This window comes from Cyprinus carpio, chromosome A3 (assembly GCF_018340385.1).
Source record: "Cyprinus carpio isolate SPL01 chromosome A3, ASM1834038v1, whole genome shotgun sequence".
Taxonomy (NCBI): Eukaryota; Metazoa; Chordata; class Actinopteri; order Cypriniformes; family Cyprinidae; genus Cyprinus; species Cyprinus carpio.
Window position 1 is genome coordinate 7657724 of NC_056574.1, and position 14364 is coordinate 7672087.

A 14364-nucleotide genomic window follows, 5' to 3' on the forward strand; every position below is an offset into this window, starting at 1 on the left:
CAGCATGCACTGAAAAAAGTGCTTTAAATTGACACAATTTACATCAGTTCCACAAATCAGTAAAGATTCGTCAACATCAATTTTCCTTTTGGTTTTCAGTACAATAATTCTTTGTTTCCCTACACTTCATGTAATTAAACAAATTATTTGATGTGACCAAGTTAGTGATCTTATGCATACACATGATTCATGTGTTCATTTTCACATAACCCCCCACAAGCCTGCTAACTAATAACACACAGGAGCATGATAAATAGGCATTTCCTAACAATTAAATTAGAAAATGTCATACTGTTTATGTCACCCCTCTCAAAAACACATAACATGACACTTAAATTCAATGTTGAATTTACATTCAACATTCACTCTCCCCATTAAGCCCCATGCAAGGCATGCTGGGAGTTACAGATCCCCTGCCCAGGTCAGTTCAAAATTAAAACAATACACGTAGTCCCAACAGAAATTGATCCCTGTGGACTGAGAAATGAAGTTTAATTTAATTTGACAAAAATTAAGAGTTGTGCTATACATTAGCATATTTTTCTGGGAAGAATAAAAGTTTTTCAAGTGAGTTCAATTAAATATTAATGTTTGTTTGTACTAGTCAACACCTGAGAAACACTAATAGTCAAATTAAATACAATAAAATAATGTACACAAAATACTAAAATATACAAAATATAAATTTAAGAGTAGATATAGTAAATTATTTCTAAATAGGAGGATTTTCCCTTTACATAATCTCTATGTGAGGTGTTGTTGTTATTTAGTCCCATGGTGATGTAATATGTGAATTAAACCTTGCTGAGTGAAGCAAAACAGTTGTAGACATGCAAACAGCCTGAGCCGAAGAGTAAGACTAAGAGAGACTGTGTTGTTCACACACCTAATGAATAAGTAGTCAATCTATTAACAATGCACAAGATATGAAAAGCAAGGAATAATTCACTCAAAAATCTTCTGAAATTTTACTCACCCTCAGGACATCTAAGACATGTACGTGAGTTTGTTTCTTCATTAGATTTGGAGAAGTTTAGCATTACATCACTTGCTCACCAATGGATCCTCTGCAGTGAATGGGTGCCGTCAGAATGAGAGTCCAAACAACTGATTAAAGCAGTTTGTTTCTTACAAACATGCAGCTACTTGCTTCACAAGATGCAGTACAACTTGGACTGGAGTGGTGTGGGTTACTTGTGGATTACTGTTTTATCAGCTGTTTGGACTCTCATTCTGACGGCACCCATTCACTGCAGAGGATCCATTGGTGAGCAAGTGATGTAATGCTACATTTCTCCAAATCTGATGAAGAAACACATCTATTCCTTTAAGCATTTTTAGGAATGGTGAGTTAATGCAAACAGAAGGGGCTTGTTTTATTTGTCATGCTTGATTTTTAAGAAAATTTTTACATAAAGAAAGGAAGAAAAATCTGAAGCTTACAGACGCAGTAGGGCTGGTGAATTCTGACTTTCTTTAAAGTGGACGAGGAAACGCCCTGCAAGAGAAAACTGCGTTTTGTCACCTGAACCCTCTTGCACACAAAAGCAGATATGTGAGTGAAAACAGCATTGCCCAGACTCCTTTAAGTCCAGTTTTATTTAAATTGGCTAATTTGGTGTTAAGCCCCACTGAAAGTGCATTTTTAAGTTCCATTCAACATATAAGACATTTTACCATCCCTTCATTTCACTTGAATAGAAATGGGACTGTAGGTTATTTTGGGAAGCTGTTAGGAAATTGCGTTTGCCTGAATGGATTGAATCAGAAAACCAGTTGAGCCGTCTAGCAACTGGCCTTTCTCAAAATCACATTTGGCATTCATTCTCATGCTGGAGAATTCACCGTGAACTTTACCTGAAGGTCAGAAGACCGTCTATGTATGTGACTAAGGTTTCTGTGATACTGACTCCACTAATCAAAGTAAAAGATCAAAGTGGTTTAAAGACCGTTTATGCAAATTGTTCTGAGAAAACTTATTTTCCAAGCAGTATTAGTGCCCATTAATAATAAAGGGGCAAATACCAGGAGGTCATAAATAAATAAGCATGTCCAGTGAGAGCCAAGGCACTTCCTGGAAACAATTTACCCCTCATAGGAAATAATCCTTTTATACTTTGTCTGAACTATTTGGCCAGTGCATTAAGGTCTACATACAGGTGATTAAATTGTTATGGAAAATGACAGCTATAAATTCAGGGTTGGAAGGGTTTACGATAGAGCATTAGAGAAGCACAAAAAAGAACTAAATTACTGACTGCAACAAGAGGTGGGCCCACTTAAAACAATTTAATCCTGGACTGAATGGTCTGATTCAAGAACTGAAAGATCATATGCCACTGTGTTTCCCTCCAAAAATGTGTTCAAGCAAGCAAATGTGTTAACAAACAAAAGCAACAAAAGCAAGTCAAAATACATGTCTGTTTACCACAATTACTATTTACACTGTAATGCCTATATAAATGTAAGCAGAAAAAAATGTGTTTTATGTAAACATTACTATCTTTCCATGAACCTGCAATATCAGTTTCATGTTTGTTTCGTGTGTAAGAAGTGTGATGCATTATAACAACATTTTTATCAATATAAAATTATTATAATAATTCTGTGGCTTTCCTTTGTGCCTTTATACTCTTAATAATTTAATTTAATTTAATTTAATTTAATTTAATTTAATTTAATTTAATTTAATTTAATTTAATTTTTCAAGTAAACATTGTAAGCTAAATGTTTAATTAATAACTAATGTTTTTAATAAAATAATTTAATTTAAGAATTTCAAGTGTGCATTGAAAGCTGTATTAAATTAAATTAAATTAAATTTCTACTGAACATTGTAAACTGCATGCATAATAAAAGTAAACCTTGGAGGCTGACAGTAACTATCTGACAGTGACATCTAGTGGCCATCAAAAGATTAAAGTGGCTACATAAAATGTAAATGAAAATATATTCTAGTCTGTTGTTTTGTATTGGCAATTTATGGGAAGATAAAGAATTAGAATTGTCAATTACTCAGTTAGTTACAACAGTTACACTTTATTTTTAAGGACCACTTCTCACTATTAACAAATTGCTTATTAGCATGCACATTACTAGCAAATTGGCTCTTTATTAGTAAAGCACATAATGCCTTATTCTGCATGACCATGTTTTAGATCCCTTAATCCACCCCATACCTAAATTTAACAACCACCTTATTATTAATAAGCAGCAAATTATGAGTTTGTTCAGGGAAAACTGAATATGTGTTCCCTATTCCAAAATGTTACCACCACCACAATCAACAGTGAAGGGAACCGAGACAGTAAAGGGTGTTAGATGCCCAAAGAATCTACTGACGACTTATCAATTCAAGTCAGCTTTATTTGTATAGCACTTTATACAATACTGATTGTGTCCAAGCAGCTTTACAGTGTCAAACAGGAAAACAGTTTGTCAATAATGCAAGAAGACAATAACAAAAAGTCATTTTTTTTTTCCACCTGTTTTTCAGACTTATCTCTGACTTCACAACACAAAAATAATTTAAAATACAACTCACATTCATGTGGTTTCAGAGATGTTACAGAAGATGTAGTCTGCCTTAATGTAGGCTTTCTATCTTTTTTGCACAAAGCGGAAGGGAAACAGAATATCTAGACTGATTATTCTCATCTGCTCATAGCACAGACATAATCTTCATCTATCTATCTATCTATCTATCTATCTATCTATCTATCTATCTATCTATCTATCTATCTATCTATCTATCTATCTATCTATCTATCTATCTATCTATCTATCTATCTATCTATCTATCTATCTCAGCCCATTGATTTGTAAGACAGAGGACTCAAATGATTCATGCAGAGATGTCGTTATAGGAGAAATTTTCCACTTCCCATTACAGAGTATCACAAGCCCTCCTCCTCGACCAGAGGCTCAAGGCTGGGAGGTATTAACAAACCCAGGAAGAACAGTTTGATTAAGCTGCGAGAAATCATTGTGTTGCTGTCATGTCTCAGTTTTACACAAAGTCAAATGTTTTATCATTCAGCAGAACTTAAATGAAAGGCCCTTTGAAAAGAGAATTTTAAATAAGGCAAGGTGTAGCATTTACTAAATCCTAATTGGTAAGATCCTCAGAGAGGAAGCAGTTTAAAAGAAAGGAAAGACGGTGTCAGTGAAGGTGTTTGTGAATGTGTATTAGTTACAGGATCAGAGAATGACACTGTTCCTCTGTCACAGTCCAGATGAACTCTCACACACTCAAGCTTCCGTTTAACAGGAACGCCAGGCAACGTCATACAATCCATACCACACACACCAGACATCAGTGTCAAAGAAAACATGTCCCTTCACTGTAAAACCCAACATGTTAGGATAACTCAAACCTTTTGAATAAACCAATTGCCTTGGCTTAAACCATATAAGTTTTAAAAACTCTGCAGTTAAGTAATTAAGTGATTGATTAAGTGCTGATTGAGCATTAGTGATGAACAGCTGCTGATAACAAACAGAATCACTGAAGGAAAGAGAAACACAAGAACTGACATAACTGACTTCAAACACAGCCTTAGATGAAATCAACTGAAATAAAATACATGAAATCTCTCAAGATCTACATTAAGTCATTTTACATTTAATCATTTAGCAGATGCTTTAATCCAAAGCGACTTACAAATTAGAACAATAGAAGCAATCAGACCAACGAGAGAACAACAACAGTATACAAGTGCCATGACAAGTCTCAGTTAGTCTAGCGCAGTACACACAGCTATGTTTTTTTTTTTTTTTTATAGAAAAAAAAAGAAAAGAAAAGGTAAGTGCTAGTATTAGTTGGTCAAGTGCAGGCGAAAAAGATGAGACTTTAGATGTTTTTCGAAAATGAGTAAAGACTCGGCTGTTCAAATTGAGATCGGGAGGTCATTCCACCAGCTGGGCGCAGTCCAGGAAAAAGTCCGTGAGAGTGATTTTGAACCTCTTTGGGATGGCACCACAAGGCGCTGTTCACTTGCAGAACGCAAGCTTCTGGAGGGCGCATAAGATTGAACTAATGAGCTTAGGTATGTTGGCGCCGTGCAAGTGGTCGTCTTGTAGGCAAGCATCAGTACCTTGAATTTGATGCGAGCAGCTACTGGTAGCCAGTGTAACCTGATGAGGAGAGGAGTAACGTGAGCTTTTTTTGGTTCATTGAAGACAACTCTCGCTGCTGCATTCAGGATCAGTTGTAGAGGCTTGATAAAACATGCAGGGAGGCCCGCCAGGAGAGCAGTACAATAGGCCAGTCTGGAGAGAACAAGAGCTTGGACAAGAAGTTGTGTGGCTTGCTCTGACAAGAAGGGTCTAATCTTCCTAATGTTGTATAAGGCAAATCTGCAGGACCGGGTCATTGTAGCAATATGGTCTGTGAAGCTTAACTGATGATCCATCACAACTCCTAGGTTTTTCTGGCTGTCCTGGAAGGAGTTATGGTTGACGAACCCAGCTGTATAGAGAAGTTGTGATGAAACGATGGGTTAGCTGGGACCACCAGCAGTTCTGTCTTAGTAAGGTTGAGCTGAAGGTGATGGTCATTCATCCAGCTAGAAATGTCTCTCAGACAGGCTGAAATGCGAGCAGCTACCGTCGGGTCATCTGGTTGGAATGAGAAGTAGAGTTGAGTGTCATCAGCATAGCAGTGATAAGAAAAGCCATGCTTCTGAATGACAGATCCTAATGAAGTTATGTGGATGGAGAAGAGAAGTGGTCCAAGCACTGAGCCCTGAGGAACCCCATCAGCAAGAAGTTGTGACTTAGAAACTTTACCCCTCCAAGACACCCTGAAGGACCTACCTGAGAGGTAGGACTTGAACCACAGGAGTACGGTTCCAGAGATGCCCATCTTTCTGAGGGTGGACAGGAGAATCTGGTGAATAACTGTGTCAAAAGCAGCAGACAGATCTGATTAAATAACCCCACAAACAGCATCACCAGCTCCACTTATTAATAACCAGACTGACTTTATTTCTGTCAGACGTCTACAGAAGATCTTGTTGAGAATTAACTAAGGTTTAGATGTTGATTTGTTTCATATGAAGTAACCATGTTAGAGATCAGTGTCTGTTGATCAGTGGCCCTTGACCCTTGATTTCTGTCATAGTTTTTTTTTTCTTTTTTCTCTAGCTGTTAATAAATAATATTGGTGCATTGTCTATTTTTTTTTATTCTAACTATTTGCTTTTATGTTTGTTGTTTTTGTTATGACCTTAGTTGCTTGTTTTGTGATGTTCAGAGGTTTATCTGAATATTTTGTTACTTTTCACCATTGTTCAGTTCATATGCTGATTCTTGATGACTGTGTAAGTCTGATTGATACCTTAGATTAAAACTTTTTGTGCACAAACTGTTTGGAAAGTCTTTTATATTAACTGATTATCACAGAACCACTGGCTTTCAGAACAATTTTTACTATAATCAATACAACATCCATTTAATCTGAGATTAGACTCCGAATGAAATCAGTCCACTGACTGATGACTGTTTTCATAAATATACTACAACCAACTACTAATCACATTTTCTCTGAGCTTTTGTGTTATAACAAATATATTTCAGTAACTCATGGTTACAACAGCCAGAGAAAAAACTAAGACCGAAGTCAAAAGTCAAGAGCCCAACTAAAGCAAACACTGATCTCTAACATGGTTACTTCAAATGAAACAATAAATCAACATCTAAACCTTAGTTAATTCTCAATAAGATCTGCTGTAGACGTCTGACAGAAATAAAGTCAGTCTGGTTATTAATAAGTGGAGCTGGTGATGCTGTTTGTGGGGTTGTTTAATCAGATCTTGAGAGATTTCATGTATTTTATTTCAGTTGATTTCATTTAAGGCTGTGTTTGAAGTCAGTTGTTATGTCAGTTCTTGTGTTTCTCTTTTCTTCAGTGATTCTGTTTGTTAACAGCAGCTGTTCATCACTAATGCTCAAGTATTACTCAATTAATAACTTAATTACTTAACTGCAATTTATATCTTCTTTTAATGAACTCAACTGAATTGAGTTCAGAGAACTCATAACTGTTAGTTTTAAATGGTTTAAGGCAATCAGTTTCCTCAAACGGTTTGAGTTATGTGACTTGTCGGGTTTTACAGAGTGCACTTACGAACAAGTTTTATTTAAACAATAGTTTCACCACAAAGTTTCAGGTCAGAGGACAGGGGTGACAGAGGTCCAGCAAATGCTTTTGCACTGGGGCTCATAAGATAACGTCATGCATCACATATATTACTATACATGTGTTAAGATGACAACAAATCAATGTGATAAAACTGAAGACAAAAAGGAGAAACTATTATAATAAATCTGTTGTAATAAATCTGCGCTTACTTATCCTGCCACTCATATCATACAGAAACCCTTACCTCCACTCAAGAATGAATATATATTATATATATGATTATATCTCATGATCTTGGAGACTTCAGTAGAAAGCACTTTCAACATTTATTATTATTGAACTGTACGTACACACATAAATGATAGAAATTAAGACTCTTTTCACACTTCTGGTTTGTTTTAAATGTAACATAAATATTTTGGCATAGATTTTTGCACAGATCTATGCCAAAACAGAAAATATGTGAGCTTCATGGCAATGATGCAATAGACTCAAAACATTTACAAAACACAAGTTCAGCTCCTTCATATTTAACTAAATACTCAAAGATGAATTAACTCACATTTTTAATAACACACCACATTTAAATAAAAGCTTTCAGTCTGCTTATGGAAAAAAAAAATCAAATAACTATTTCAATAAACTTATAAGAAACCTTATACTGTTACAAAAATACAGCATGTTTTTACTTTTGAAATGATTTGGCAACCAATACAAATTTATCAAGTTATTTGTAACAGAATGTCACTAGACTCTCTGCTTTACAATTTAGTTTTTAGTCTCCCTTTATTGGTTTTTACTGAAGAGGAACTCTTTTGCAGACAGACAGAGCAGTCAGAGGCAGAGTTTCTCATGTCTGTGGCTGTGAAACATCAGGATCAGCTGCAGACAGAATCTCCATTTCAAGAGTCTCTGGTGTATTCTGTGTTTAAAACAAGACGTTGTTTGGTACAAATCAGTACTCCACGCTAAGATGTCAAAGATTATATTGCAGATCAGCCAATAAATTATATATAATTATTACATTACCATGAGTTGACCTCTTTGATGTGAGTTCCTTTGATTGTGTGTAGATCTGTATTTAGAAACAGAATTACAGATTAAACATGGATACATACACAGCTGAATGTACTGCATATATACACATACTGTACATACTGTGTTGAATAAAAATCTGAACTTACCCAGTTGTAACAATCCTCACTATGTGACAGGAGACATTAAAGAGAAAGTTAATAACTTGTTAAAATTTTATTAACTTACAATCAAATTATTGAATCAAGTCAGAATCACAGCAAATAAATCAGATTCTGTAAGTATTTTGAACAGATTCAATGGCTTTTGACCAATTTTTGACCAATTGTTCCTGAGCTTGAGTCACTATTTGTACAGTTCACTGCTGGGAAATTTGACAGATTTTAATCTTACTCTGTTTCACTATACTGTCACTTTTGTCTTATCATCATTGGCTCATTATCACAGTGCAAAAGCAAAATAAATAAAAAAAAGATATAAAGACACTTACAGTAAGCATGCATTTGTGAAATCAGCCAACACAAGACAAAAACACTTTCAGAAGGGAAGACAATGACTCTCAAATCCTTCAGGACACGCTCACCATTTCCTAAGAATTAAAAGAATAACAAAGAAGAGAAAGAAGCACAGGACATTTGGAAGCAAAATGGTAAAGCAATATTTAATATTTGTAAAATGTAACCCTGCTGTGCTCTTTTCATTTTCAGCATGGTTTTTGCATTATATAAAATGGTGAGATGTTAAAAGATTTCTATAATATCTATAAACGGCTATACACACATACACAAATGCATATACTGTATACAAATATGGAAATACAAACATATAATTATTTGCAGAAATGATAGATATTGACTTACGTGCTTTCAGGATCAGTTCTGCTGTCAGTGTAACAGAGTTCAACAAAACAAGACCAACTGCTCCAAACATGAACATGATTTCATTACAGCGAAACACTATAACACACACACACACACACACACACACACACACACACACACACACACACACACACACACACACACACACACACACACACACAAAACAAACAAACATCAAACAGTGTGTTTTATTTAGCAGTCAATAATTAGCAGAATTTAGCAGTCAAATAATTACATGTATTTGATCCTTGTTGACTCGTCTCAGTCTTTCTTGTTGTCTGGTCTCTTTATTTTTTTGTCTTTGTTAAAACAAAACTCAAATTTGATTTGAAAGTCAAATGGATGAGCATAGAATATGGATTTATTAATAAAAAAAAATACAGTGACAACATGTTTCTTGATTGAACAAATGGCTGAAGATGGCTAAATTAGAAAAGACCAACCTTTGGAAATAAAAAAAAAAAAAAAAAAAAACCTACTGTGTGTTACAAACCCTGTATAAACTCTACATTTCTTAATATTTCCTGCAAAGGACCACACATCTAATTTAAATCTTTAAAAAAAAAGAGGTAAGCATGTTTTCTCAATAAGCACATGATCTAAATTTCAAGTAGCACAGCAAAGCAACACATATGTCAATGTGACATTCTTTTGTTTAATACATTTCCTAAATTAATCCCAAATATATATTTTTTGCTTTGTCAAGAGGTATAGAGTGTAGATTGATTGGGGGTCAAGTATTGTAGTATAAGCCTGCAACATTAAATGTGGTAAAAAGTAAGGGGTCTGAATAGTTTCGGACGTTACAGTTTAGTCTCATGTTTATTGCAAAACTCACCGACATACTCATGGCCAATAAAGTGACCATTAAAAATTAAAACAATGTGCATTTCAGGAAGTGCATAGTATAAGGAGTGTATCTGCTTTAAAACTTAATTTCCATTATTATTAACTAAATTAACTTACAAAATGAGTTATACGTTTTTCTTACAAATAGCATTGTTTTATATATTTTTTTTTGCATTTTCATATTTAAGACATATCACAGTTATCTATTTTCTACATCTTAGTACCATATTGTCATGGTCTTTTATAATTATAATAGGGAGTAATAAAAGACAATGCAAGTCACAAGCATTGCAAGTCAGTGATGGATAATACCTTTTAACATATGTTTCAGCACACAGTTCTCAAAGACCACTGTTATCTTCAGAACTTCAAGAAATAAAATGACACAGATCCATTCCAAGTACTCTGTAATTAAAACAGGCACTTTTGATCAGCACAACATGTCTCACAAAACAAAATGTTGCATGTATTCTAAGTTTAGCTATTCTATGGCTATCACTCATCACTAAGTTAAATGTGATCCTGTTGGATTTAGGAAATGTAAAATACATTAATAACACAGTCCCAGGCCAAGATCCCCAAGCTAAACCTTACAAGAAATATCTGTCCTGACAAATTTTAACTTTCTCACAATAAATCTACTTAAATAATAATAATAATAATAATAATAATAATAAAAAAATAAAAAAAATAAAGACAGTATACCTTTCTCCCTTTCCAATATGACTAGATGAGCATAAATCACTAGGAGGATATCCAGGATTGTTATTATTATTATCCACAATATTGTTATCCATCTGTGGTGAAGACCTGTGAATGAAAAGATGCACATACAAGAACTGAACTCAGATCTGACACGGATCAATTTAGAAAAGTCAGCATGAAATCAGAATGTAACCTATATAGTGTTCTTCATGCATGTTATTTGTTTTCACTGTGAACAATTCATTCAGTCACTTTTCACAAAACAATCAATATAATTTAATAAAATATAATACACACACACACACATTTTATTTCCACGCTGTGTTGTTGATGTCTTTCTTAGGTTGAAACACTGACTGAGCAATTACTTGAGGCATGAGATGTTCAGTCATGTTTATTTGCGTTAAAACTAGTAGTACAGAGGAAGGAATAATTGTGTTCACTCGCGCTCTGCACAAGTCTGTGCCGCGTCATGGCTCAGACACGGGAACCGGAGCTGATCGCGGCCGCTGGAGTCAATGCTTGTGTTGGGTTTATACCAGCACGTTTCTGAACCGTACCAGGAGCGGCTCTCCAAGGTGTGTATACAGCGATCTGTCATGCCACATGTAATCGGCAGAGTAGTCACTGTCTGGGTGAAGTTTGTCCCTCTGCAGCTACGGTAGCCCTCTGATATCACGGTGCCCAGCTGGCTGCTGAGTGGTTAACAATTCATTAGCAGCTAGGCCAGGTGCTATGTAACAGTCTTCAATGTCGGGCTAAGAGAGATTCCCTGGTGTCCAGATAAGTCTACAGTCTTGTTTGCTGTTTGGATGTATGGCTCCTCTGTGTAACCAAGGTATATGTAGATGTTTATACGATGTAGCAGGCTAAGCATTTGGTATTGTTTGTTTAATGCATGGCTGTGTTAATTGTCAACCCTTAATAGAAATGCATTTAATAAATATATTGTGTGTAACAACTGTTATGTAGGATTGTGAAGATTGGTGCAAGGGCTCTTTTTTCCACCGGTCATCTTGTATATCACATGCAGGCAGATTGCTCCTGCTGCTTTGCCTTGCCTAAATTATGTGTATTGATAGCTGTGCCTTTCTTTTATATTTCTTTTTCTTTCTTTTTAGTATTTTGCCATGGCCTCTGTCTAGTGCCCCCGTCGGACCGATGTGGTATTGGCTGTTCCAGTAGTATAGATAGTCCTGTTAAGATTCTTTCCAGCTGTATACCTTATCCATCCTGCTAGTGATAATGACCTCCTTGCCTTCTTCCCCCTTTCTCCAGAGTATTAATGCAGCTGCTCATAGGAGAGGTTCCTGGGTCCATCTTCGCGCACTGCACCTCGTATTGTAGTGGTAAACTGCACCTCACAATATTGATTGAATCACTTGCTTGTAGTGGTTGTGCCTATGTGTGTGCATGGTGTGTGTATGCTTTTGACTGTAGGCACCAGAGTTTAGAGCATGGTTGGTGAACTTCACGTTTATCCCAGACAAGTAACCTATCTTGACAGTGAATTAATATGGCCCTGTTATACTGCTAATCATAGTGTCCCTGGTAGCAGCCAATACCAGTCCTGGTCTCTCCCTGTAGGCTAAGTCTTTTTGGTTGCAACTTCCGTGCCTCTACCATGACGGTGTGGCTCTTTTAATTATACTATTTACTAATAAAGTCTGTTATTTTTTACTGAAAGCACATCTCTGTTTAGTTCATCTTTGGTGTATTTCTATGAACCTGCTTGCCGTAGGTTAGGTGTTCAGCAGTTAATATGCAAAGGTATATCTTGGTGTGAGAGGCACCAGGTGGTGTAGTCAAGAACTTTTAAGCCTAGAATCTGGTTAAAAGTTCTCTAAGGTCACAAAGTGGTGTAGTTGGCAGGGTCCTTGCACACAGAGATGTTGTTTTTCATTTTTTGGGTTATTTGTTTTTTTCTGTTTAAGTATATTTTGATTTGAAAGGCATAGTAATAGTTTAAGGGCAAAGCAGCAGTGGGCACGGCGTGGGACATAAACGAGCAGTTGGAGGGGCGCTGACTACTCCACCGCCTCTCCAGTAACGTGGGCATTAATCTGCTGCAGCAATGGATGAAGTTGAACAGCTAAGAGAGCAGATCCGTCAGCTGCAGGCAGACAATGACCGCCTGCAGCAGCAACCACCACCGTCTCAGCCGGACAGTTTTGCCAACCCTGCTAACCCTGTTTCCCATGAATGGCTGGTTTATCTCCCTAGGGAACGGAAGTGTCCTGTATTTCGGGGTAGAGTGGGTATTGGCATTGTTGAGTTGGTGGAAGAGGTGGAGGTTTGTGCGCGTACTAGACATTTAGGTGCACTTGACAAAGCTTACTTTATGTTTGATCATCTGGATGGGGAGGCTAAAGATAAGATTCGTTATAGGCCAAGGGCAGATCGGGAAAACCCGGAAAGGATTGTAAATATTCTCAAAGAACTTTATGGGTGTTCCCAGTCTTATGTTGCCTTACAAGAAAGTGTCTTTTCTAGAAAACAATTAGACAGTGAATCTTTACAAGAATATTCACATGCTCTTCTCTCTGATGGATAAAGTTAAACAGGTTTCCCCTGACTCAGTGCCCCAGTCTGACATGCTGCTCTGTGACCAGTTTACAGAGCATGTTATTGATTCTGACCTCCGCAGGGAATTGAAGAGACTTGTCCATCAGACTCCAGGGATGTCCATGCTGGAAGTGCGTGCTGCTGCCATTCGGTGGGAGTGTGTGGGTAGGCCCAGTGACTTCAATAGAGGTAGGAGTTATTCAGTTCCCTCCCTTTGCGCTATGCAGTATTCCAAAACTCAGCCAGGCAGAGCCTCACCACCTGTTAGTATGGCAGGTTCAGAAATGGCAGAGTTGCGGTCCATGTTGCTGAAGCAACAAGAACAGATCAACCACTTAACTAGTGCTTTAACTACTTTACAAGGAGCAGCTCGCTCAGCCTACTCCAGTCGCCCCTTTCCAGTTAGTCGCCCATCAATGGTCATTTGTAAGCGGTGCTTAAAGCCTGCTCACCACGTTCGAGAGTGTGACAATGAGAGAGTGGTAGCTCCTAATCACATCTCCCAGGCCCAAGCTCAGGCTAATATTGTCTCTGTTTCCCAGTCGCAAAACTAGCTCCCTTCAGCGTGCAGAGCCACACGCTGAGAGGGGATTTTAGCGGCTCTCAGAATCAGGACACTCTTAGCCACCCTGTAGCCTCCCTTGTTGCTCAGTGCCCAAAGGTAGCTGTGAGAGTAGGGGGAGTAGTTGTCAATTGTCTTTTAGACACAGGGTCTATGGTATCTACCCTGGTGGAGAGTTTCTTTGTGCAACACTTCAAGGATAAACTTCAACAGTGTAATTGGTTGCAGCTTCGGGCTGCAAATGGTCTAGACATACCCTATACCGGGTATGCTGAGCTAACGGTTGAAGTGCTGGGGAAGGAATACTCCAACGAGGTTGGCTAGTGGTTAAAGATCCCCCAGGTCAGCTCACCCCTCCTCTTGTAACAGGTGTGCTTGGGATGAATGTTATTCGCGAATGCTATGCTGAACTGTTTGGCCAACATGGTTCTTCTTTGATCGATCTCCCACCGGTAGTTCATGCCTCACTGCCATGGCGGCATGCCTTGCAGCATTGTCATCGGGTCCAGCTCAGCTCTTCTCCACCCAAAACGGGTCGGGTGTAGCCAAAGTTAGAGGTAGAAGGCCCATTCATATACCAGGAGGCACAGTGAAATTGGAGCCACCTGCTCTCCTCACTTTTG